The 25,144-nt window shown below is 36.5% G+C and overlaps 1 pseudogene; it reads left to right on the top strand.

Moving 5' to 3' along the window:
* Nucleotides 1-8,498, top strand: part of LOC148164783 (ubiquitin-ribosomal protein eL40 fusion protein pseudogene) — an 86,640-nt pseudogene extending 78,142 nt beyond the window's left edge.
* Nucleotides 8,499-25,144: the final 16,646 nt, after the last annotated feature.

Raw genomic sequence — 25,144 nt, 5'->3', positions numbered from 1 at the left:
TGGACAATGCCCACCACCCCAAAAAAGACTTCATCTATAAGGAAGAGACCACTTGCTTTCATGGCACTGAATCTTAGGGTCATTCATGGAAGAGAATGAAGTTAACTTATTATATGAGACTAGCATAGGTAATTGGTGGGTTGACAATTAGGCTTAGCATAATTGTTTTTCTTTTCTTTGTACAATTGTGTTGTACAATTGTGCATAATTGTGTTTCATTATAAAACACATTGCTTATAGCTTAACACCATTTTTAAAAAAGATTTTATGTATTTATTTGTCAGAGAGAAAAAGAGAGAGCACAGGCAGGAGAAGCTGCAGGCAGAGGGAGAAGCAGTCTCCCTTCTGAGCAAGGAGCCCAGTGCAGGACTCGATTCCAGGACCCTGGGATCATGACCTGAGCTGAAGGCAGAAGCTTCCCCAACTGAGCCACCCAGGCATCCCTAGTTAACACCATTTTTATAACAAATACTTATATAAAAAAGTGTAGGGTTGAGAAATTGAGATTTTCCTATAATTTATAATAGGCTGCCTGGCTTTGAAAAGTAATTTTCAACTTTAATTATTGTAATATATAAGTTGAACACAAAACAGACATATATAAAGTAAAAAGAGGTAGATAAAAAATGATGAATTAGATATTTGGAAGTATGCTGATTCAATTTAATACAGCAAATGATTGGGATACATTCTAGACTGGATATGGTAAAGCAAAAAACAAATAATGAACTGGAAAATAGAAATAAGGGATTTATATAAAAATCAATACAGAGAGTCAAAAACAAAAATGTTAAGAAATATTATAAACATGTAGGATAAAAACTGAATCTCTGTCGTGTCTAGTGTGTATAATAGTGATTGCAGGAGAAACAAACAATTTTCTGGAATGTGAAAAAGAATAGTTTTCTACTGCAAATGACTGTGATTGCCATGGAAGATAAAAGAAAGAAACTCCTATTTAAGTATATGGTAATAATGGTAAAGAATACCTAGTATAAAGTGATATTTTTAAAGGTACAAGATATAGATGATCTACAGGTGAAGAAAACCAGACTAATGGTAAAAACACAAAGCTTAAAGAAAATAGCAGCATTATTCACGATAGGCAAAAGGTGGAAGCAAGACAAATGTTCATCAAGAGATGAAGAGATGAAAAAATGTGATATGTACGTACAATGGAAAATTATTCATGCTTAAAATGGAAGAGAATCTTGTCACATGCTACAATATGAATGAACCTTGAAGACATTCTGGCAAGTGAGCTAAACCAGACATAAAAAGGGAGATACTGTATGATTTCAAATATATGAGGTCTCTAAAGTAGTCAAATGCATAGAAATAGAAAGTAGAGCAATGGTCACCGGGGTGGGGCTACGGATAGATATGGATTTTCAGATCGACAAAATGAAAAGGTTCTGAGAGCTATTTAACTTCTGAACCATATGCTTAAAAATAGGCAAGATAGTAAATTTTATGTGATGTGTTTTATACCACAACAAAACAAAAACTTAAAGGCAATGACTAATAACTTCAAAGTAATCACAAAAAAATAACTGTTCACTGGTAATTTTAAACTCAGCTAAAGAGACCAAGACTGATAATGGATAAACACAGTTTGAATAGCAGTGTGCCTTAATTTTTTTTATTAAAATTACTGTTTTAAGATATTATCTACTTAAACAGAAACAAGTAGCCCACATGTGGAAGTAGATTGAAATGATGACAGCACTATGCAAGAGTAAACTCAAGGGCAGCGAAACTTCTGGAGAAATGTCTTGAGAGATGAAGTGGCAATAAATTTGAAACCAAAACTGGGTTTTGTCTGTTTGTTTAGTGTCTAATAAGATATGTCAACCTTGGCCAGAGAGGCAGCTGGGAGGCAGAATGAGCCCACAGACATGTGCACCAATGTGGATACATATTCTAAAATGCCTACTGGAAGGAGCAAGATGCACAATGATGTGGAGTATGCAAGAATTTGTTATATTAAATATGAAGATCTTATGTTAGAGGAACCTCTTTAGCAACTGTATTCGGGATGAACACCAAATTGAAAATAATGAACTCTTTGGGAAAGGATAGAATCAGAATGAACAAGGAAGACGCAAAATGGGGCTTCAACTGTATCTACAGTTTATTAATTCATTAAGACTATGCTCACACTAATATGACTAAATTATAATATTTGATGAAAAGGTGATAGGTATTTATTTTTATCTTTTTTTGCTAGTTTTTAAAATACTTAAACTCAACTACATATTAACACAAAACATAAATTAGCAAAAAAAAATACAGTGCACCTCTGCAAAACAAGCTCAAAGACATTTTTAATTTCTTGCCATTCCAAATCAGTGTAGACCCTCGTCAGGCAATTACAGCTGGTATGCCCTGCACTTACTCAGTGACAGATTTCACTGACTGTGGAAAAACTTCAAGGGTTAACATCTCACAAGTTTAAAACTGTTTCAGAAATTTTTTTATTGTTCATTTTTATAATAACACACATTTTCGAAGTAGAACTTCCTGGATTGACCTCATTCAACATGGCACCAGACCCAAGTTCAGAATCTTCATTATCAAAATAATATGTAGCTTTCCAGAGTGCCTGCGAGCTCACCTGCACACCAGGCTCCCAGAGTTTTCGTACGTTTATTTCAGCACTACACTTTCTCTGAAATCTCCCATAAATCTGAACAACACTGGTGCATTGCTTTACAACATCTGGTTCTTAGCGTAAGGTTATGGTGTGACGTGGTACTCAGAGATTTGGGAAGGAGACTCAGTACAAACGAACCCCTCATTTATGAATTTTCAATGCAAACAAAACAGATCCGGGACATAACCATCATCCCTATGCCCTCGCTATGAAGAAAATATATGTGATAAAAATTTAGAGTAATGTTTTAATTAATTTCAATTGAAGGAATATATTTAAAGCTGACACTTTTCTAGATCCTGTGGGAAACATGCAGATGTTTAGATACAGTTCATGGACTTCAAGAACTTGATGTTATAAAAGGGACACAGGGTATGTATAAATAATAATGTAAGATAGACAATTTTGGGGGCATGACGTTTCATACGAAGTTATACCCAGAGAAAAATTAGAAAGTCCTTCTGGGAGTCATAAATGTCAATCTGGGCATTGATGGATGAATAGAAAGTTCACTTAGACATGTTTAAAATGTTGTTTTCCAATGATAAATATCATATGCATTCACTTTGGGGACAGAGAGCCCTTCAGAGGAGCATAATGGAAGGGATTTCTTGTTGTGTATGATATGCCTGTGGATTTCAATAGATAGACCCTCTATCCCCTAAGGGGCCCCATCGAGGTAAGCATGACTTCTTGCTCCCTGCTGAGCAAGGAGTCCAGATTCCCCCAGGAATGAAAGCAGCTGAAGGAACTGGGGAACCTCTGATTGCCCCCAGGACGAGTTTATACTGTGGAGATGTCACTTTTCCTCCAAAGTGGAAACAGGTTCCAGGCTTCCACTTTTATGGGGGGAGAGCATTTGGATTAGCAGTTAGAAAGCAAACTGAAAACTGTAAAGACGAGAACAAACATGGCGTGTGTGTTGAGTAGGGTGGGGGACCAGAGTGGCTTGATGTTTCCAGGCACCTGGTGGCTGAAGTGGTGTAGGAATTTTATGGTTTATAGAAATTGTTTTGGAAATATATACAGGTTTAAAAATATAACCACTTTAACACATTCTATTGCACATTTAAATTAAACATATCTCGAGTTCTTTAATAGCAAATTTTGGTTACCAAAAAAAAGGCAACCCAAATATTCTCTTTTCTGTTTCTCAGCTCTTTTCTAGTAATTGGCTTGCTTACTGTTGTCCTGGATTTTTGCCTTTGTTCCACGGGAGCCATGTGCTGGGCCCTTCTCCATGTTGGTTCTGGAGTTAGGAAAGATGACTGCACAAAGGCTTCTCCTGCAGAGAGCTTGACATCTCCTGCCCGATCTCCCTGTCCTGTCCTGTTCTGGAGTCACTGAATCTTCTGTTGGATGCTTCTCAATGCCTCCCAAAGGAATGCCTTTGGGTTGTTTTTAATACATCACAGCATTAGCTTAAACACTTCTGAGATCATGAAAGAAAGAAAGCATGCAGGCTTCTGAAGACCGGGGCTTGTGCAGCTCAGCCTTGTGTCACCTACAAGTCCGATGCCCACAGTCAGAATTCCAAAAGCAAGTCTCCACTTACCTCCTACAGTCTGCATCAGAGCTTCAAATTTTGTGATTTGGGACTTAATAATTTCTTTATCTAGTAATACTTCATTTTGCCCATTCCCTCTGACCAGGATCATTACAATATCTTCACTCTGCTGCAGTGAAAAGCAAATATTAAGTGTTCTCAGAGACTTTTCAAACTTTATTTATTTATTTTAAATACTTTATTTATTCATTTGCTAGAGAAAGAGAGCATGCACAAGCAGGGGGAGGGGCAGGCAGAGGGAGAGGGAAAAGCAGGCTCCCGGTAGAAGAGGGAGCCTGACCTGGGGGCTCAATCCCAGGACCCTGGGATCACGACTTGAGCCCAAGGCAGACGCTTAACCAACTAAGCCACCTAGGTGCCCCTCAAACTATATTTAAATAAGGAAGTTTAAAAGTTATGCTTGTATACCATGATAACTTTTCTGTAACCCACACATAGATACATACATATATTCCTGAATATTATGTATAAATTTAATTCCTGTGCAATGATTTATTGTTGAAAATAGAAACACACTGTATAGAACTTTCCCACGTTGCCAAGTTTAATTCATTATAAAATAAATCCTGGTCTCTATGTTTATTATTATTATTATTTTAATTAAATCTGAATTTTCATAAAAGGTGATGGCTTTAAGTGAGACATCCATATACATGTCAGTCATGTGTTTCTAATGTGTTTTAATCCTGAGATTTCTCAGTAGACTTGAAAACATTCCTGCATCTGTTATGAACTAGGGATTAAGTTGATTATTTGAATATCTAGCTTGTGGAGAAAAGGAAGAAAGGCTTCTCTCTTTATAAAAATAAGAGAATACAACTTATCATTTACCTTAATGATAGGATATTGGAAATAGTGTCCCTAATGATACCATTATCTATTGTCTCATGCACAAAAAAAGAATAACACATGGAATTTCTTCTAAAATTCACTATTAAGAAAATAGAAGAGGGGTGCCTGGGTAGCTCAGTCGTTAAGCATCTGCCTTCAGCTCAGGTCATGATCCCGGGGTCCTGGGATCAAGCCCCGCTTTGGGCTCCCTGCTCAGTGGGGAGTCTGCTTCTCCCTCTCCCACCCCTTCTGCTTGTGTTCCTTCTCTCGCTGTGTCTCTCTCTGTCAAATAAATAAATAAAATCTATATAAAAAATTTAAAAAAATAAAAGAAAATAGAAGAGTCAGGATGCCTGGGCAGCTCAGCTGGTTAAGCGACTGCCTTCGGCTCAGGTCATGATCCTGGAGTCCCGGGATCGAGTCCCGCATCAGGTTCCCTGCTCAGCGGGGAGTCTACTTCTCCCTCTGACCCTCCCTGCTCTCATGCTCTATCTCATTCTCGCTCTCAAATAAATAAAATCTTAAAAAAAAAAAAAAAGAATTGCCAGAGAAAGAGGAGTAAGGACAACAATGCATACACACACCTAAAAACATTGTTGCTCTGTGTTTATGTTTATGTATGTATATATATATATATATATATATAAAACTGGAAACATATGAAGATAAAGTATTAAAGTATACTTATGCATTATCATATAAATACATATGTACATATATTTCTTCACTCCTACTTCTTTTTCATAACATTTATCAGTTTGTAATTAGTACAGTAATTTGTGCAATTATTTGCATTTTGACTGCTCATGAAAGTTGTGTTAACATAAAAAACAAACGAGACCAGCTTTGAAAATTGCCTGAGCAGACAAACCACCTTAGTTGTACAAGCAGCTTCGTTTAAGTAATTTTGCAAGGCTAACTTGACCTGAGTCATTTCTTGCTTATGTTTCTGAAAGAAGCAAAATTGAACTGTTTCCCAAGGTTGATATGAGGTAATCACTGACTGGATTCTCTATTATTTAAGAAAATTCTAATTCTAAGGGCACCTGGGTTGGCTCAGTGGGTTAAGCATCTGACTTTGGCTCAGGTCATGATCTCGGGGTCCTGGGATTGAGCCCCGTGTTGGGCTCCCTGCTCAGTGCGGAGTCTGCCTTTCCCTCTGCTCTTCCTCCTGCTTGTGCTCTTTGTCTCTCTCTCTCAAATAAATAAAGAAAATCTTTTAAAAAATTCTAATTCTATAGCCTCTCACTGTGAAGAGCACAGTCACTGCTTCTCACTATATAAGCTGTTTATAACAATACATCCCTGAACCTCATTCCATGTTTTGGTATGAGTGCTCCCAGTTTGCAAAATGTCTTTTTTGTGTGTGTGCACAATAAACTTTTACTAATTATCTCTTCAGTGATTTATTGATTTTATTTCTGTTACGTCTGAAGTTTTGGCAATATGCACTAAGTTATTTGGCTTCAGGAGAGCACTGAGCTGCAGTGCCTGCTGAATGCAGAAAGTAAGCAAAACAGAGTAAATCCCAAATATTCACCTTGTACATCAACAACAAGACTGATGGTCTGTGTCTATAGGGAGCTCAGTGGTATCAATAAGAAATTGGGAGGGGACTTTTAAGAAGAGAGAAGAGAGGGCATATCTAAGGATGTCCTCTAACCAGAGACCAAAGTGTCCTTGGAAAATACACAGCAATTCTAACAGCATTCTAATTTTACAAGAAATGCCAAAACATCTTCAATATATATTATGTAAGTTGTTTAAGCACTAAGTACATACATGCAAAGCAAATTTCCCAAATGTTTTCTATTACTATTGCATTAGAATAAGAACCTTTATTGGACTTCATTCAGTATCAAATGATCACTGTCCCAGCTAAAATCAAATTATATTTTCTCTTGGAAATAATTTCTGCTTAACCCTAGGAACGAATTAACAAATGCATTTGAAGGTATTATAGATTGTTTTGATTTCTATCTGCATGTACATTTTGGAACATATATAACAAATGTTTCAAGGAAAATTAAGTGGAAATTAATTTAAGTCGAGAAGTTCTAGTGGAACTAAATTTTTTTTCTCATTTACCTTTGGATGGACTATTTCTTTAAAAACAAAAAACAGCCAGTAAAATCTCTAAGAAAAGGTGCGTTTTACTTATTTCTCTACAGAGGTCTCATTTCCTGGAGACTATAATCTAGGAAAGTTACTTTGAGTCAGTAACAATGTAGATAGCATTTCCCAACATTTAAGTCTTTATAGTCATTTCAAAGTGAAACCCATAAAAAAAAGTGATTACAGTTTTAATCACCTAGTGCAGATCTACACACTCACACAAATTATATGGTTCACAAGTTGGATTTTAATTACTTCCTTCAACAGGAAATCATTGTTAGTTATTATTTACCAACTGCATTTGTCACTGGCCATGAAGTTTTGATCTATTTTAGCTAAAATGGCATTCATTTTATATGTAATGTTATTTAAAAATACCCCAATGCATGCTTTTCTTTTCCTAAAATAGCTACTAGAAGGAAGAAAATAGAACACTGTATACTACGGTATATCACATTTCCCATGATTATATATACATACCAACACACAAATGAACACGTGCATGTCATCCAAGTGAGAGAGAGAGAAAGAGAGACAGAGACAGAGAGACAGAGAGAGAGAGAGAGAGAGAGAAAGAGAAGGAGGGATCTTCACATTCTTCTGTGGCACTTTGGTACCTAATATTCACTCTATTTCATATGCAGATTATGTATTCCCTATGATTTTCTTCATATTTCTTCAAACTTGAGTAAATTTGAATTTTCTAGCTCTCCCTCATCTTTCCTTACTTCATAAACTCTAGCATTGTGTCCATTTCCCTTTTTAGGCATTGGAATAAGCAATTTCAGAATCAGTCTTAATTTGGATAGGTTCAATTTAGTTCCTTTGGAAATTCTGATATTTTTGGTGATTAAAATACATTATTAAAATTATCTAGGGACTTTCTCTTCAATGAGGTGGCAGAGTGATTTGGTGCTGGTGTCTTTGAAGCAAACACAGGGACACCGATCTTTGTGAAGAACCTGACCGGCAAGACCATCACCCTCGAGGTCGAGTCCAGTGATAACCACGGAGAATGTCAAAGCCAAAACCCAAGACAAGGAGGTCATCCCGCCTGACCAGCAGCGTCTGATTTTTGTGGGCCAACAGCTGGAGGATGGCAGTGCTCTCTTAGACCACAATATCCCAGAGAGAGTCCACCCAGCACTTGGTGCTTCTCCTGCGGGATGGTATCATCATTGAGCCTTTCCTCCACCAGCTGGCCCAGAAATGCAACTGCAACCAGATGATCTGCCACAACTGTTACGCTCACCTGCACCCCTGCTCTGTCAACTGTTGCTGGAGTGTGGCCACGCCAACAACCTGCGCCCCAAGAAGGAGGTCAAGTAAGTCTCTCCACCTGCTCTTCCTTTGCTGCAGGGCAGCCTCCTGCCAGAGCCCCAGGGCCCTGAGACCTCAATAACGTTTCCCTTCCCTTGACTGGAGCAGTAAAAACAGACAAATAAACAAAAATCTATACATCTATGACTATAGATATAAAGATATAGATAGATAGATAATAGATAGATAAATAGATTTGTTTTATCTCAATAGAATTGAAGAAGGTGCTGTGCTTAGATAAAGGGAGTGTCTTTTGCAGGAGAAGGCAGAAAGCTTGGTCAATGCTTCACACATAGTAGATAGAGATCTGTGGCTGAATACATGGCTGTGCTTACGTCCAGAATTTCACTAAGCAAACCAGCTGCTTCATAATCTCTGGTCTGACTCTCCTCTAAAGTTGTCTAATGTCTCTGTGCATATTTGTCTAGTCTTCTGTCTTCCCGTGTCCTTGTAACTAATTTCTGACATTTTCAGGGTAAAATCAAATGCTGCCATGCTGAGAAATCTTCTGTTATCCACACCCAATACATGTTGGTATCTAAAGAAACCTTTACCCACGTCTCTATGCATAGAACAAAAATGTCTATGCTTACTGTTCCTACTTGCCCTTAGGCTGATGATCCCAGTCAATGCAATATGGAAAAGAATCAAAAGGCATAAATACTGAAAGAAAAGAAGAGCAATCTTCATCTGTGGGTAACGTGATTATTTATGTAAAATCCTATGGAATCTACAGAAATTCTAGAAATATAAGTGAATATAACAAGATTAGTGAAAGCAAGAATGATACATAATCAATTGAATTTCTATGTACTGGTAGCAAACAATTGGAAAATTTAAATTTAAAAAAATATTCTATTTAAAATAGCATCAAAAACGTGAAATTCATAGATATACATATATATAATTATAACAACAGATATGCATTAAAATCTTGCTGAAAATAATTAAAGAAGACTTAACTAATGGAGAAGCTCACGGAGTTCACAGATTAGAAAACTCAATATTGTTTGAAATGCCAATTCCATCCACATTTATCTAATTCCCAAATTTAATTTTTCTCTCATCTAATTAAAGTTATAATAGTTTATGGTATTGGTTTTTGTGTTGATTTGATGATTATAAATTTTATGTGAAAATGCAAAGTAACTGGAATAGCCAACCCAATCTTGGAAAAGAACAAAACTGGATGACTTGCACCTCCTGATTTCAAGTGTTATTGTATATTCACAATAATCAACATAGTATCGATTTGACACATGGATAAGCAAAGAGATTTGTGTAACAGAGTTACAGAATAGCAGGCCTTGAAATAGAATGGCATGTACTTGTCAGTTCCTTTTTAACAGAGACAATAAGGCAATTTGATGGAAAATGGAAGATTTTTTTTCAATGAATCATGCTTGAATTGGATTAATTTATGGGAAAGACATGAACTGGGGTCCTGACTCATACCAGTAATTTATAAAGACTACTACATAATGACTGAGAGGATATAGAGCAGGAATGGAAGGTTAACTGAACATTCAAAAATGAATTAATGCAAGGAGAAAATTCACACAATTATTTCTATAAATGTGGGAAAAGCATTTGAAAACAATTTGACACACTCATAATTAAAAACTCTAAAACTAGGAATGTAAGAAGGAATGTAAGAAGAATACCTGAATATGATAAAGTATACCCATATGTTATTTTAGATGACTCCCAGACGTAGAAAGTAAAACTACCCATCTTGTATAAGAAAGCATTGCAGAATATTTTAATGACCTGGGGTAGACAAGATTCTTATATTGTAATCATATCTGATAAATTTATACCTCAGGTTTTCTTTTGTTGTTGTTAGTTCTATTGTCAACATCATTATTTATTTTGAATCCAATTATTCATTGGTAATATACAAAAAAGCAAATGAATTTTTTGTGTTAATCTTGTTTCCTGCAACCCCGGTATGTTTGCTTACCAATTCCAGCAGTCTTTCTTCTTATTTTTTTTTTTTTGGAGTTTTCTGCATAGATAATCATGACATCTGCCAATCTGTATAGCTTTATTGCCTTGTATTGTTTTATTAACTAGCATGACTTCCAGTCTGATGTTAGAGCAGGGTGGTGAGACCATATCCTTGCCTTCTCCCCCATCCTAGGGAGAAAACATCCAGTTTTTCACCACTTAGTAAGATGTTAACTGTACCTTTGTGTACATGTGTTTTATCAAGTTGAGGAAGTTCTGCTCTATTTCTAGTTTGCTGAGTGTATTTATCATGAATGAGTATTTGAGTTTGTCAAATATTTTTTCAACTTCTACTGATATACTCATATGAATTGTCTTTTTTATGTTGTGGATGTAGTAAGTTAAACTGACTGATTCTCAAATAGTAAGCCAGCCTTGTATATGTGTCATATGTCTTACTTGGATGTGATGTTTGATGTTTTTGTATATTGCTAAATTCAATTTTCTAATACTTTGTGGAGGATTTTTGCATCTGTGTTCATGAGAGCTGTAATGGAAAAAGCAGATGACATGTTAGAGTAGATGATTAATATAAGAAAAGAGATGGAAGTGCTAAGAAATAATCAAAAGAAAATGTAATAAGTGAAAAAAAAAAGAATTTTGACAGGAAGAATGTTTTTGTGGGCTCATCAGTAGACTGGACACAGCCAATGAAATCATCAGTGAGGTTGAAGGTATGTCATCGGTTATTTTAAATTCATGGTCTGATAATAGCAACATCTGTGTCATATTTGAGACTGGTTATGATGTTGGCTTTGTCTCTTCATGCTGTTTTCCTTTGTCCTTGTAATTTTTGTTGAAAATGGTCATCATTTGTCAGTGAATAGATGCTGAGGTAGTTAGGCCCTTAGTGTGAGGTTTTATGTTAATTTGGCTAGGAGTTTGCATTTAATGTTTGTTTTAGTTGTTGGTTCTAGAGTTTTCAAATTTCTCTATAATTCCTTTCCCTTATTTTTCTAGACTTTCTTAAAAAACCTCTTTAGATAACATCTCTGTCTCCCAGCTCTTCAGTTATAATCTAATGTTTTACACGGGAGCGCTGGTGGTAAGGCAGTAGGTTGGGAGAGAAGTGTTCTATAACCTTATGATGAAATCCTAGTCTTTTAGTGGAGCTAAGTCCTTGAGCTGTGGCCTTCATACATAGTTTTTAGCTTTTTCTTTCCTTTTCTCTTTTTTCTCCTTTTCTCTTTCCTTTGCTTTGCTTTCCTTTCCTTTCCTTCTTTTTCTTTTCTTTCATTTTCTTCTTTAAGTCATGCAGATAGGCTAGAGGGTGCTGGCGTCAGGACATTCCTTCCCCTGGGTGGTATAGGACACAAGTAAATTCCTTTCCCCCAGAGAGTAGTCCTCCATTATGGAGGGTGCTCCGGGATCAATTAAAGGCTACCAAAATCCAAATCAAATGCATCCTCAAAGGATTCTCTGCTGTTTTCCCAGATTCTGATTCTGAGGAAGCAGAAATTCTCAGTCCTTTTCCACAAATTGCCTCCTAGTCTTTGCATTAACCTAGAGATTGGATAATAGTTTCAGAATAGATATTAAAAATTTGAATTATTAACTCAAATTTAAATGCACTCAGGAATACACTATAGATGTTTAGAGTAACCTGATATCATAAGTTATGAGCCAAGATATTATGATCATTTTGAAAGCAGACCCAATAGATTATACACTCTTGCCTTGATACACATTTATCAATCTCTGCAATAAGGTATGGTAAAGTGCCTTCACAGTCACCTTTTTAGCGGGGAGACAATCTGTGCAGTAAAATAATTTCTATCTTTTCCAAAATAGATTTGGTTGATGCTCAAATTTATTTGTGGATGACATTGCTATATAATACAGAGTGCTGCATTTTAAGTCACAAACCTGTGAATATTGAGATACATGTAAATAATGCTGTATATAGCATTCTTAGCAAATGCATCAGAAGTTATACTAAATAAATAGTACTGATGGCAACAATGTATAAATGCAGGGCCTGTTAAGGTAAAGAAATAAAAAAGCATCCAACCCTGTAACTGAACCCTGCTGTTTCCTGGGATAGCACCCCATATGGTCCTCGGTTTAAAAGCACCACAACATAAGGCAGTACTACATGCCCTAGAGCATTCTTAGCAAATAGATTATAATGGTGTGGTATGGAAAATATGGAAAGAATTCTTTTCTTTTATCTTTGAGCCAGGCAAACCTAGAGTGAAATGGCAAATAATTTTCTAAGCATTTTAATAGAGAAGGGTTTTGTAGAACTCCCCTTTATGAAGTTTAGTTTAGAACTCGCCTTTATGTTGTAGAAACAAAGGGCAAAATGCAAAACAAAGAACATCCTTCACCCTGAGATATTTATATTTTACTCTTTTGAGGACAGGCACATCTTGGCACAAAACTTTATTACAATATAGTTAACAAAGACAAGGTTTGGTTGATGCTAACAATATGTAAACTATCTGAACAAATTGATACATTAAATATTTCCTTGCCTAGCTGACTAAAAATGGAAATTAAGATGGATAGTATTAAAAGGCTTTTAAACAATAAATTTGTGCCAACATGTAATATAGTAGCAAAGTCAGATCTGTCAGATAGAAAGCCTTCATTTTTTTTATTTAACCAGTGATAGACCTGTTAATGCTTTAGTGTTATGTCGTGTTATGTATAATTTATAACTCTCGTGGAAAAATGCATTCATCTGTACCTCTTGATTAGATCATTTCCAAGCTAAGAAATCTGAAAATATTGCATTTTATTTTTATTTTACTTACCAAGTCAATTTATGTAATATGCAGTTACATACTGGTTATCCTTTAGAAGGCCCATTGGATCATAAGGGGGATTACCTTTAGAAAGGTACCCAGATTCATGGTAGCTCAATATTCCCATAATGCATGTTAACAGCAACAAAAAAGTATGAATGCATTATCATAAATAGTTTATTACACTCGATTATGACATTTCTTCACACTTCTTCCTTCTTACACAAAATGTGTGTGTGCCCTCATGTACGTGTGTGAAACAGAAATATAAGTTTTATAATGAGAGTCAACAGATTTAAATCACAAATGCTTTTTGAATTTTCAAGTTACAACTTGGGAAGCATTAATTCTGTGGGATTTTGTATTTGATGAGAATCCCATTTTGTCACTAATTCTACATTAATCTTTTATGAGAAGTCAACAGTAGATAACATAGAGATAATTATTTATGGTAAGCTAAAATGACAACAAAACACTCCAACATTAATTCACTTCATTGTAAATTATAAACTCAGATTCTAATAGAATTAACTGAAGGCCAAGTAAAATAACATAATTTATCATATAATCCTGTAAATCTATACAAAGGATAATGAAAAGATATGTACTACATTATAGTCAGGAATTTGAATGTTATTCATAATCACTAAATCTTTGATCTTGGTATAATCATGCAAAATAGATGGGGAAGTGGAAAACAGGTCTTTCAATAGGTGAAAAATGAAGATAAATCAAAAGAATAGGATATTATTCAAAATTATTCAGTCGAGTAATGGAATAGTAGTCAAAACACGGGCAGAAATGTGGATTCCAACGTTAAATTTTCAGAAAAATACTTATGTGCCATAAGCTATGCTAAACGTATGCCTTTAATTTATTAGAGACATTCCTTACGCCATAAGACAAAAAAAAAAAATTATCAGAAAGAGTGCCTGTTTTTTTTCTTCTCTATTTCCCCATGCAGATGATCATCATATGGAAATAACCTAAGCAGGGCGAAAATGGTAAATTTAGAAGCTTACGTGAAATCGGTAATTTTCTATAAATTAGAATAATGCAAGCTTCAGCTTTCTGATTATTTTTAGATAATTCCTCGAGTTTTATTAGCAGATCCACATCATGACAAATTTAACCTGTTCTTGAGGCTGGCATCTTACAATACTTCGTGATCTCTCTGAATAATAATAAAATGTCACTCATTGCAATGTACCTTCACCATTGTACTTGGAAGAAGGCAGAGGTGGGATTAATCACGTTCGTCTTGAGCAAAATAAGATTTAGAAAGTTTAGGGGAATCTATCCTTCACTGAATGACTACCTGTGCCAGCTATTACGGTATATTACATACACTCGACCTCCGTTAAATCTTTCCCAAAGGCCTGTGAGGTCTGGGATGATTTCTATTTTGGAGATAGGCAAAATGAATCATGGCAATTTGGATTAAGTTACTAAATTACAGAGCTAGAGAGAGGATCTGTCCAACTGTAAATGCAGTTCTCTTTCTCCTACAAGTGTCTTGAAACCTGGCTCCCTGGTTGGAAAGCTTCTTGAGGCTCAGATGAGCTAAGGCAGCCTGGCTCTTGAGCTCTGGTGTCAGCAAGATGCACTTCTCTCACCTGTTGTTACTCACAGGAGTTTTATGTTTTATAAAAAGGACCAAATCCCATAGAACGTATAACAGCAAGAGTGAACTGTAATGTAAACTACAGACTTTGGTTGGCAATGGTGTGCGTCCATGCAGGTTCATCCATCAGAGGGAAGGTTCCATTCCAGTGCAGGAGTTCTGTAGTGGGCGGTGATGTGCTATATACGGTGGGGGATACATGGGGAATCTCTGTACTTTTGGCTCAAGTTTAACCATGAACTGAAAACTGTTCGAAAAATAAAGTCTGCATTTCAAAAGCTTTCAAGTGGTTCTAAAATACCCATCATTAAAAATGCCACCTCCTTGGGGCACCTGGGTGGCTCAGTCGGTTAAGTGTCTGCCTTGGGCTCAGGTAATGATCCCAGGGTCCTGGGATCAAGTCTTGCATTGGAGTCCCTGCTCAGCAGGGAGCCTGCTTCTCCCTCTGCCCTCTCCCCACTGCTTGTTCTCTCTCTCTCTCTCTCAAATAAATAAATAAAATCTTAAAAAAAAAAAAAAGCTGCCTCCTTGGACAATGACATGCAAGACCTCACCATATATGAGAAAGTGAGAGCTAAAGCTCATTCTGGATCTCTCCCCACCCTATCGGTGTCCACCTAGAAAATAACATCAGCAGAATGTTGATTCCTTGTCTGTTATTATTTACACCACAGAATGATACCACAAACAAATACATTTCCTATTTTTCTCGGTATGTCAAATATTTGACCTACAGGAAATATCTATTTTGCAATTTTAAACCTTTTCCCCCAAGTTTAGTTGAAGATGAAGACCCCATTCTTTTTTATATGTGAGAGTCATTTTGAAATTTGTCACCCTCATCAGTGTCACTTTCCTTAACCTGACCTTGTAGATTCTGTTTTCCTGTCTTTTAATGATTTTTGCTGCTGTGCAATGTGCTTTTATCAAAGTCTTCATAATCCTCTTAAATGCTGGAGCACTTAGTGGGACAGAGCACTCTAATGAGCAGCAATGCCTAAGAAGTAAGCAGATTGTTCCTTACCTTTTCTAGACCTTCAGTATTTCACCAGAAGCACTTAAGAGCAGAAATTCTGGGACTCTACATAGCGATCACATGTTTCCCCAGGGCTCTCTGTTCTCCTATTATATATCTAAGTAGAAATTTGTGTATATGTGTTTCATTTGCAGCCTTTAGAAACTACTTAAGTGTCATGTGTGCAGTCTTAATTTAACTTTATTAGAAGAGAGTCTGATATAGTAGGAATGCTGCAGACTTTGGAATCAGAGAAAACAGGAATGGATCCTGTTCCCATCATTTAATTGCAATTTATTGTAACTCCCCAGCTTCAGCTCCATCATTTCACGAATTGTTCATACAGCCCAAGAATTTTTTGCTTTTTTTTTTCTTCCAGAAAGCTGCCACATACCTTGGTCACAATTAAAGATACACTTACTCTCTACAGCACATCAGCCGTGATATTTGCCTCTGTGAGACGGTTCTAATAAAGGTGACTTGTCCCCCGTCCCCCGGCCACTCTCCACTCAAAAAGAATACAACACAGAATATTTTTAGAGAAATTGAAATCATAATATTGGGATTTACATCTTAGGTAAAACTCATAGTACTTAAATAACTAAGTCAATTAATCATTAGTGTTTCCTCAACGTACCATAATTCTAATGACTTACTTCTTTTAAAGTAGCTTTGATAATTAACTGAGATAAAATGTGAAAACTATTTATATAAGCTATCAGAGAAACAGAAGTTACAAAAATAACATATTTGAAATTAGATAGACCGGGATAAAAGAAAAGATACACAAATGATTTCAAAATTTTCATGCCTATCTGAATATATGGACATTTGTATGATTACGTAAAGGGCATGTATATTTCATGTGGAACTTTTGTGTCTAAGAATATACGCAAACCAATGCACAAATATTTAATATAATATTAAATCTCATTGTGTTAAATTGGCATAGTCTTGAATATTGAAGATCCGATTTAAAAAAAACTAAAGTTTTGTTTACTAAATGATACATTTTTTTAATGCTGAGTGTGAAAATTTTAGTCTTAGCTCTTCAGAAGATGAAATTACTGTGAACATTTATATTGATAGGTGGTTGTAGCATGTCATTAGGAATGATCTCTTTGAAATGAAAGTGACTCCAAGGATCACGCTATTGTTTTGGAAGGAGAAGATAAATAGAGGAACACTGATAATATTATTAGCACCTATCATTACAAATTCTTTTGCATACACTAATCCTAATCTTTATTACATCTGCTAACATACTTTTGCTGAGATATTAAAGCCTCTTTTGGTCGTGGGTAAATCAATGAATCTTTATACACATGTTAATATTGTGTGGGTAATAAATATATTTTAGGAGTTTAAGGCACATACCAAAACTATACTTGCTAAGAATCACCATCTGAAAAAGTGTTATAACCACTGTCAACTATTTGTCACAAGTTCTTCTACACACTACACCTAATCCATCAACAAATGCTCTTTGGCCCACCTTCAAAATATGTCCAACATCTTGACTACCTCTGAAATCTTCCCAGCTACTATCTTGTAAACCAGTCATCTCTCCACTTGGTCATTTCAGTAACTGCAGACTGGTTCCCTGGGGCCAGGCTTGTCCCTCCAGTAAGGGCCAATTCTCCACCCAGCTGAGCGACCCTTTGAAAATGTAACTTGGATCATGTCGCTCCCCTCTAATGGCTGGTTTGAAGTCTCATTCCCACTGAACAGTGACGTCTTCATGGTGACCTACAGAACCTAACGATCTGATCCTGTTCCCCACATCTGCATCCAACAACTTGTCTTCCTCCTTCCCTCCCCCACTCCTTCTCTCCATTTCTCTCTGTCTCTGTATCTCTGTCTGTCTCTCTCTCTCTGTCTGTCTCTCTCTCTCTGTCTTACACACACACACACACACACACACACACACACACACACACTATGACCTGCTCACTCAGGTCTCAGAGCTTTATGTGCTAAATACTCTCTGCTTGAATATTTTTTCCTGGAAAATGCATGTGGTTCACTATCTTAGGTCACTATGGAAGTTTCACCTTATTAGAGAGAACTTTCCTATTTTGACAATTCCCCCTTACCCCACACTCCATATCTTTTTTTTAAACCCTGCTTTATTTTCTCTATTGCCCTCAATTCCACCTGACATTATACACACATACCCACACAAACACATGAATATCTGTCTGTGTGTTTATCAGCATGTATATCCATATATGCGTCGGTTAAATAGTATAATATTTGTGCATATTGTTGGTCTTCTCTTGTTTTAATTTTTAAAATTTAGGAAATGGCTGATTAGCCCTTAAGACACAAAGATCACATGGAAGACATAGAACTTTGGAAGAATGTGTTCAAACAGAGACAGTTTATCTCACCACAACTATTCCCATGTGTCTAGATAAAGATCCCCCAAACTGGAAGATAATGAAAATTTAAAAATCACAGGGAAATAAAAGGGAGTTGGTGAGAACGGGCCTTGCACCCGGCTACCCTTCTAGGTCCAGTCTCAAATCTAAGGTGTGAGAACCTATTTATTTGGGGTAGTTGTGTATTGAAGGTATCCTACTTCAGTTCTGCGTGGAAGAGCTCTCCTCTTTATTTTCACGTGCAAAAAGACATGACTGCTTAGCCTCCCAGAAACATAAAATGCACATCACAGGAGTTGGAATAAGCAGAGGAGGGTCCAAAATGGGTAGAGCTTACCTGGCAAAGGTTAAAAGGCAATGGCCTGACTCAGTTTTCCTGAATTATCAGCAAACGTGTGCTGCTAGCAGGTAAAATGGGGTTCGAAATAAGAACCAAACATGTCATGGAAAAACAAAAATAAAGAGATACAGTTCTTACACAACTAAGCTTGGTGGTCTGGTCATAAGTTCCTAAACTCCTGCTTCAGCCAAGAACATATTTGTACATTCTGGAATTACACTTCAATTTTCTTTTAGATAGAGTAAAAATTATGAAATGGGATACAAAATAAAGAAATGAAATATATCATAATGAGAAGCCCTGTAATAGATTCTTACCTTTTACAGGAGAAAATCTTTAATAAAACATATTGAATAATGTTGATTTTGGCCATCAATTTAAAAATGAAATTCTAAGTTCACAGAGAAATACTGGTATGTGTCTCTGAGAACATGTGCTTGTCAGGAAATTGGAAGAAGAAGCTTGTTCTCCTCAGAAGCACCACCCCTGTCTCCCTCGCCCCAAACTGGGCAAAAAAAAAAAAAAAAAAAAAAAAAAAAGAGGAGAGCTGTTTCATTCAAAAGAAAAAAAGAAAGAAAGAAAAGAAAGAAAATAATCATTCCCATAGATTTGCTGAACTTTACCTACCCCCTGACGACTCAATTATTGTCTCACTTGCTCAAGGCTGTAATCTGTGTTCATAGACTTCTCTTTATTCCTACTAACTTTGTAAAATTTCCACCCACTTGTTATTCTCATCTCTGTGATACCTCACATTTTTATTCTCCTTGCCCACAGATCCCCATTCCCAAGATGATATCATGAACATTCTCAATACCAGAAACTGCAATATCCCTGAAATCACATCCACATCTAGCTTAATCACTATAACAACTCTTTTAAAAAAAATATCCCCAATTCCTTCATATTCCTCTCCTTCCGTTGCACTTGGTCCACCAAGGCCACAATTCTAGAAACCCAACCAGCTGCAAATCTATGTCTGAATCTTCCTTAGGCATGCAGTGGAATGTTCCTGAAGAAAATCACAGAATTAACAACCTGACACCACTTATACATTCACTGCCACCTGCCTGATATGGTCTCACACAACACCGACCACTTCTATCCCATCTTGTGAGGAACCTCGGTCTCTGCTCTCTGTAATGTGTGCTATGGACATTTCCTTCATTCACTACAGTGACATGTATTCTTCAAAATATTGCATGGGGCATACATATATAAAACATTTCTCATTGCCTCCTGGAATTTCAAATTTCACTAGGCATCCTGTAGTTGTATCTGCTAAATCTGGCTACAGTACCACTACCCTCTTAAAAAGACGGGGTTCTCTCTACTTCATTGAAAAAAATACTGACGTCCTATGGAAATGCTACTGTCCCAGGACGCCCACCCTTAGCATCCTTCTTCCTTCCCATTTCTAAAAACATTAAAAAAAAATCAAATATTCTGTAATCAAAGGGTGATACCTTACCATGAACTCAAGTTCCTGCACCCATGTTTCTTTGGTGACCCCTTTATGCATTAAAACATCATATTGTGCAGGACCATTCTCCTCGGTCCAGGTATGATTTATATCTTCTATAATAAAACCATGCCTGACAAAATAAGAGATCGCAGGAGGTCACACTTCCTCAGGTCCACCACCTTTAGTAGCAAGATTCCTGTGTCCAGGGGCGCCTGGGTGGCTCAGTCGTTAAGCAACTGCCTTCAGCTCAGGTCATGATCTCAGAGTCCTGGGATCGAGCCCCGCATCGGGCTCCCTGCTCTGCAGGAAGCCTGCTTCTCCCTCTCCCACTCCCCCTACTTGTGTTCTCTCTCTTGCTGTGTCTCCCTCTGTCAAATAAATAAATAAAATCTTAAAAAAAAAGTGCATGTGTCCGGCACTGGCACAACCTTCCCAGCCCTGGCCACCCTGCTCTCCAAGTAGTCTCTGAGCTCCTCCAGTGTAGATGTCAGAATCCTCCTCTGTCTCCAGGATCTTAACTCTCCCTGCGGTTATTTACCCATCAATATGCTGATGACGCCAAGCTGCAGGTCTCCTGAGTTCCAGTTTGTTTCCTCAACAAAAATCTACACATAAAATCTTCATAAATACCACGAACAGATAATGTCGAAATAAAACTCTTTCACTTTCCCCCAAAGTTGTCTTTTCAAGAATACACCCCACTGGAATGGAGTCGCTATTGATTACCCATCTCTAGAGCATGGGGTAGCCAATGGCTCCTTAGACCCCATGCTCCCACGTTGGGCTGCAAGGTTTGAGTGGTAGGAGGCTTTGTACAGCCTTTTCCCTGGCTCTTCCTGGCCAGCCATTTCTTAGGTTCCAGCATTCGGTTCAAATATTAAGTCTTTAGTAGACCTTCCCAGACTACTTCAAATAAAAATCCCTGCTCCCATTTTTTTTTTTTTCCCACTACCTCCAATACGTATTCCTTTATGTTACCTCTCTGTTTTAATTGTCTGTCTGTCTCCTTCACTGGGCTATCCTTTGGTTCACTACTGAATTCCTTGTAATATCTCACACAAGTGGTACCTAACAAGCATGCAATAAATATTTGTTGAATAATGGAGAAATGCATCAATAAATTATTTGTGAGACAATATTTTAAATGTATTAAGGTATTCTCAAATGTACAGAATTTTATGATAGATTATAAAAATATAAAAATAATTGAGATACTAAGTATATATCTACATGATACATAATACCTTCTGCCATTAGGCTAATATATGGCACACATGTTACCAAATGTTACATACAGTATTCATTTAGATCCTAAATAATGTAAGTCAATAAACGAAGACAAATAGTTAAAGAGATCTAATGAAAACTATGCATCTATTAAAGTGTTAATTCTGATTTTTTAATTAAATTTGGGGTATATTTAATTTTATGTGAAAGTAAATAGTCTAGAAGCCCATGTTTTACTTCTGAGGCACATTTAGAGCTGCTTTTGCAAAGCTCTGCATAAATTTATTGTTCTGGGATGGCATCAATTAATATCACCACCATAATTATTTACAGCTTATTAATCATTACTGAACAATTAAAAAGATTTAATAGCTTATTTCTCACTAACTTATCTTTTGCATAAGAACAAGAAAGATTGTTTTCTGTTATATAATAACACATTCTGAAAGAGCTTCACCAAATTCTAGAATAATAAAAGTAGAAATAGTACATAAATTTCATTTCACTCCCATGAATAAAAAAAATAAATACTTTAAGATAAGTATTTTCTTATTTGTTAGACTACATCCTCTTCTATTCTTTGATCATCTTTTTCTTTCTCTCTTCTTTGGCACTCCCCCTGTAGGAGTCAACACCACACACACCCTGAGACACCTTGCTACTGTCTTCAGAGGGAGAAGTGGCAACAATCTGGTAAATAAACAACATCAGTATTGACAACTGCAAGATCTAAATTACATTGCATAAGGCCATATGAATTTTAAGGGATTATGGTAGGCAGTAGCTAATATTTCATATGGAGGGAAACGATACCCTCAGTGTGATTTCCAGCCTCAGTGAAGACAGGAGATGGATTTCCCAGCTACTATGAAATCTGCCATAGTTGCTTGCCAACACCGTCAATGCAGAAAGAGCTCTCTGATCTCGAGCAATGGGATCATTTGATTAAGCTAGGAATAAAGGATATTATATTACTTCTTCATACTTAATTCAAATCATCAGCCTATTTGTTCTGCTTTCCAGAACAAAGAGAACAGCTCTTCATACTACATCAATCGCATCAAGTACAGTGGGCCGTCACTGAAAGTGCCTTGCTCTTTGATACTTTCAGCTGAATATTGCCCGAAAATTACTCTGTGGCTCTTATCTGAACCTTTGCAATTGCTCAGGCCCTTCTTTAGGTTAGAGCTGAAGTCAATACTCTGCTAGTGGAACCTGATTTCAACCAAGAAAGATAAAAGGAATCTTTCACAGTTTACGCTACACATATTCATTCATATTTCTTTATTAAATAGACTGTTTGGTACTAATTTTATAATTACGTATCATTCCTCCAAGTAATATGTATGAACCAAGCAATGTGTAATGTGCAAAAGCTTTAAAAACACAACAAAACCCTTGACCTGATGAGCCTTCAGTCTTATAGGAAAGATGAGTCTTCAACCCAAAGTAAAGTCATACGTAATAGGGGCTAAATGATAATGACACTGTTGGAGTACAAAATGTCAACCAGCCATAAATCCACTGAATATTTCACCAGTATGTACTATTAAGTGGTGGAATTTATAAAAATGGCTGCCTTGTGACAAGAATCTGAGGCTTGATTCAATGTTTTTGATTAACAACTCTGTCATATAACCAGTATTTTGTATCGTATTTATTATCTTTGTGTCGGTGAATATATCACCACTCCATATTTAATTTGTGAGGTCCTCATAATCTATGGTGCTTGTTGTATATCTAGTTTCACATGGAAGTAAGGGTATAACCCTGTGACAGTATGCTCCAATTCTTTAGGAAAAAAATAAAATAGAAATTGAATTGTTTCACCATTGCTTTTTTACCGGAGAAAATGTCTCCATTATCATTGTTTCAACTCTGCCTGCAATTGAATTAAAAAAAAAAAGAAAAAAAACCCACTCCTTATTTTTGTGTTTTTTCCTCTCAAAATCTTGAACAGGAAAATTTTTATGTGTAAAGTGAGAAAACTCCTCTCCTTAAAAAAAAACGGACCCTGAATTGAATCAATTGCTTTAAAGCAGACAAAAATTTGAAAAGAAAGAAACTGGATTCACAAAATGTCTCCTAACTTTGTAAATAAAATGTTTAAGTCTTGGAGAAAAAAATCTAAACCTGCCTGGAAGGCAGCTCCCATCATAGAAGATGGAATGAGTTAAGATCTAACGAGGGAGGTTTCCCAGGACTGCTGAGAAAGGAATATGCAGTCACGGTATGAAAAGTTGCTGGAGTGTACACAGTGATGGGATGATTTTTAAATGACGCAGTTTTCTGCAATATCATTTCAGAGATGAATGAAGAAGGAAGCCCAATTTTTAATAAAACTGGAGAAACATTTGATAAATAAACAAAAAGCCTTCCAAAGGACAGAATGTATTTAATGAAAAATACCTGCAGAATTATAATGTATCTGAGGTCCTTCCTATCTAGAAAATCAATTTCTCATTGACATCTATGGACTAGGGTTGATCAATGACAAGGAAGAGAGCTTGAAAGCATGTATTTGCCAGAGTTCCGTGTTTGAATAATCGGAAGGCAGGTAATTTTATCTCTACCGGTGCCGAACCCTGGCAAATGCAGTAACACAGGCAGGGATTTTCATAAACTCTCCCCTACTCGCACTTCTCCACTCTGTGCTTTTGCATCCATTTCCATAAGGATTACTGGATCTCCTAAACTTTAAATATCCTGTGGGTTTTTTTCCCTTAGCATGTATCCATGGTGCCGAGGGCTATGCCAGTTAAAATGTCACATTGTTATGACCATCAGGGTTGTTGGAGCTTTGTGCAAGATATGATCGCAGGGCTTTTCATCAGGGCGATCAGCTTCTGCTTTGTCTACTACATTCCATTTCTGTTTTCTGTATATTGACCAATGTCAGCCTGTACAGCTGACCTCATCACTTTGATCCCCTTCGCTTTGTGGTGGGCTAGAACGCATTTAACAACTGGCCCTCCAGAAAAAATAAAATGTATGGGTGTGTATGTATGTATATACGTTTGTATTGTATTTTATTGATGCCAAAATGTATGGCAAGTAATTGGCCATTAATAACAAAATGTCCAATACCTTTATCATAAATCCCATCTAGCCAATTGATTTTCACAGAACGCTTTTATGTACTTTGCCAAATGCTTGTATCTTGGGTCCACAGCCAACCTATGGCCTCACTTCAGCCATGGTTTAACAATATTCTATGTGACTTACTTACAAAGTAATGAGAGATATAACACACCTTTGAGTTTACTCTGCCTTATTTAATTTTTCCTTCATCAATTTCTTGAGCCTGGGTAGTCCACAAAACCAAAGATGAAGGCTCAAGTTGACGCATTTACCAATTTCTGTTGAATAACTACTCCCATCATTGCCAATTTCATGCTCCCAATGTGATATTGAACACAAAGCTGGGCAGTGATATTCAGTAAGTAGTACATTGTCTCTACTACAGAAATCATATGCATAGACAAATCCATTACCATAGAAAATATAAAAATGTGGTATAATGATTAGGAAGTAATGAGTTTTGGATATTCACCTTTATTTTGGTATAATTAGTGTGCTTATTTATAATTTCTCTTTTTTTAAAAGATTTTATTTATTTATTTGACAAGAGAGAGAGATTGAGAGTACAAGCAGGCAGAGAGAGGCAGTCAGAGGGAGAGGGAGAAGCAGGTTCTCCACTGAGCAGAGAGCCTGACGTGGGGCTCAATCCCAGGACCCTGGGATCATGACCTGAGCCGAAGGCAGCCGCTTAACCGACTGAGTCACCCAGGCACCCTTATAATATAATTTTTTTACATTTTATTTTTTCATCATAAGTGT

This window comes from Eumetopias jubatus, unplaced genomic scaffold (genome assembly GCF_037043125.1).
Source record: "Eumetopias jubatus isolate StellerSeaLion01/CBP00866 unplaced genomic scaffold, mEumJub1_p1.0 scaffold_3, whole genome shotgun sequence".
Lineage (NCBI taxonomy): Eukaryota > Metazoa > Chordata > Mammalia > Carnivora > Otariidae > Eumetopias > Eumetopias jubatus.
Note: the sequence above shows the minus strand (reverse complement) of the source record. Positions and strands in the feature narration are given on the sequence as shown.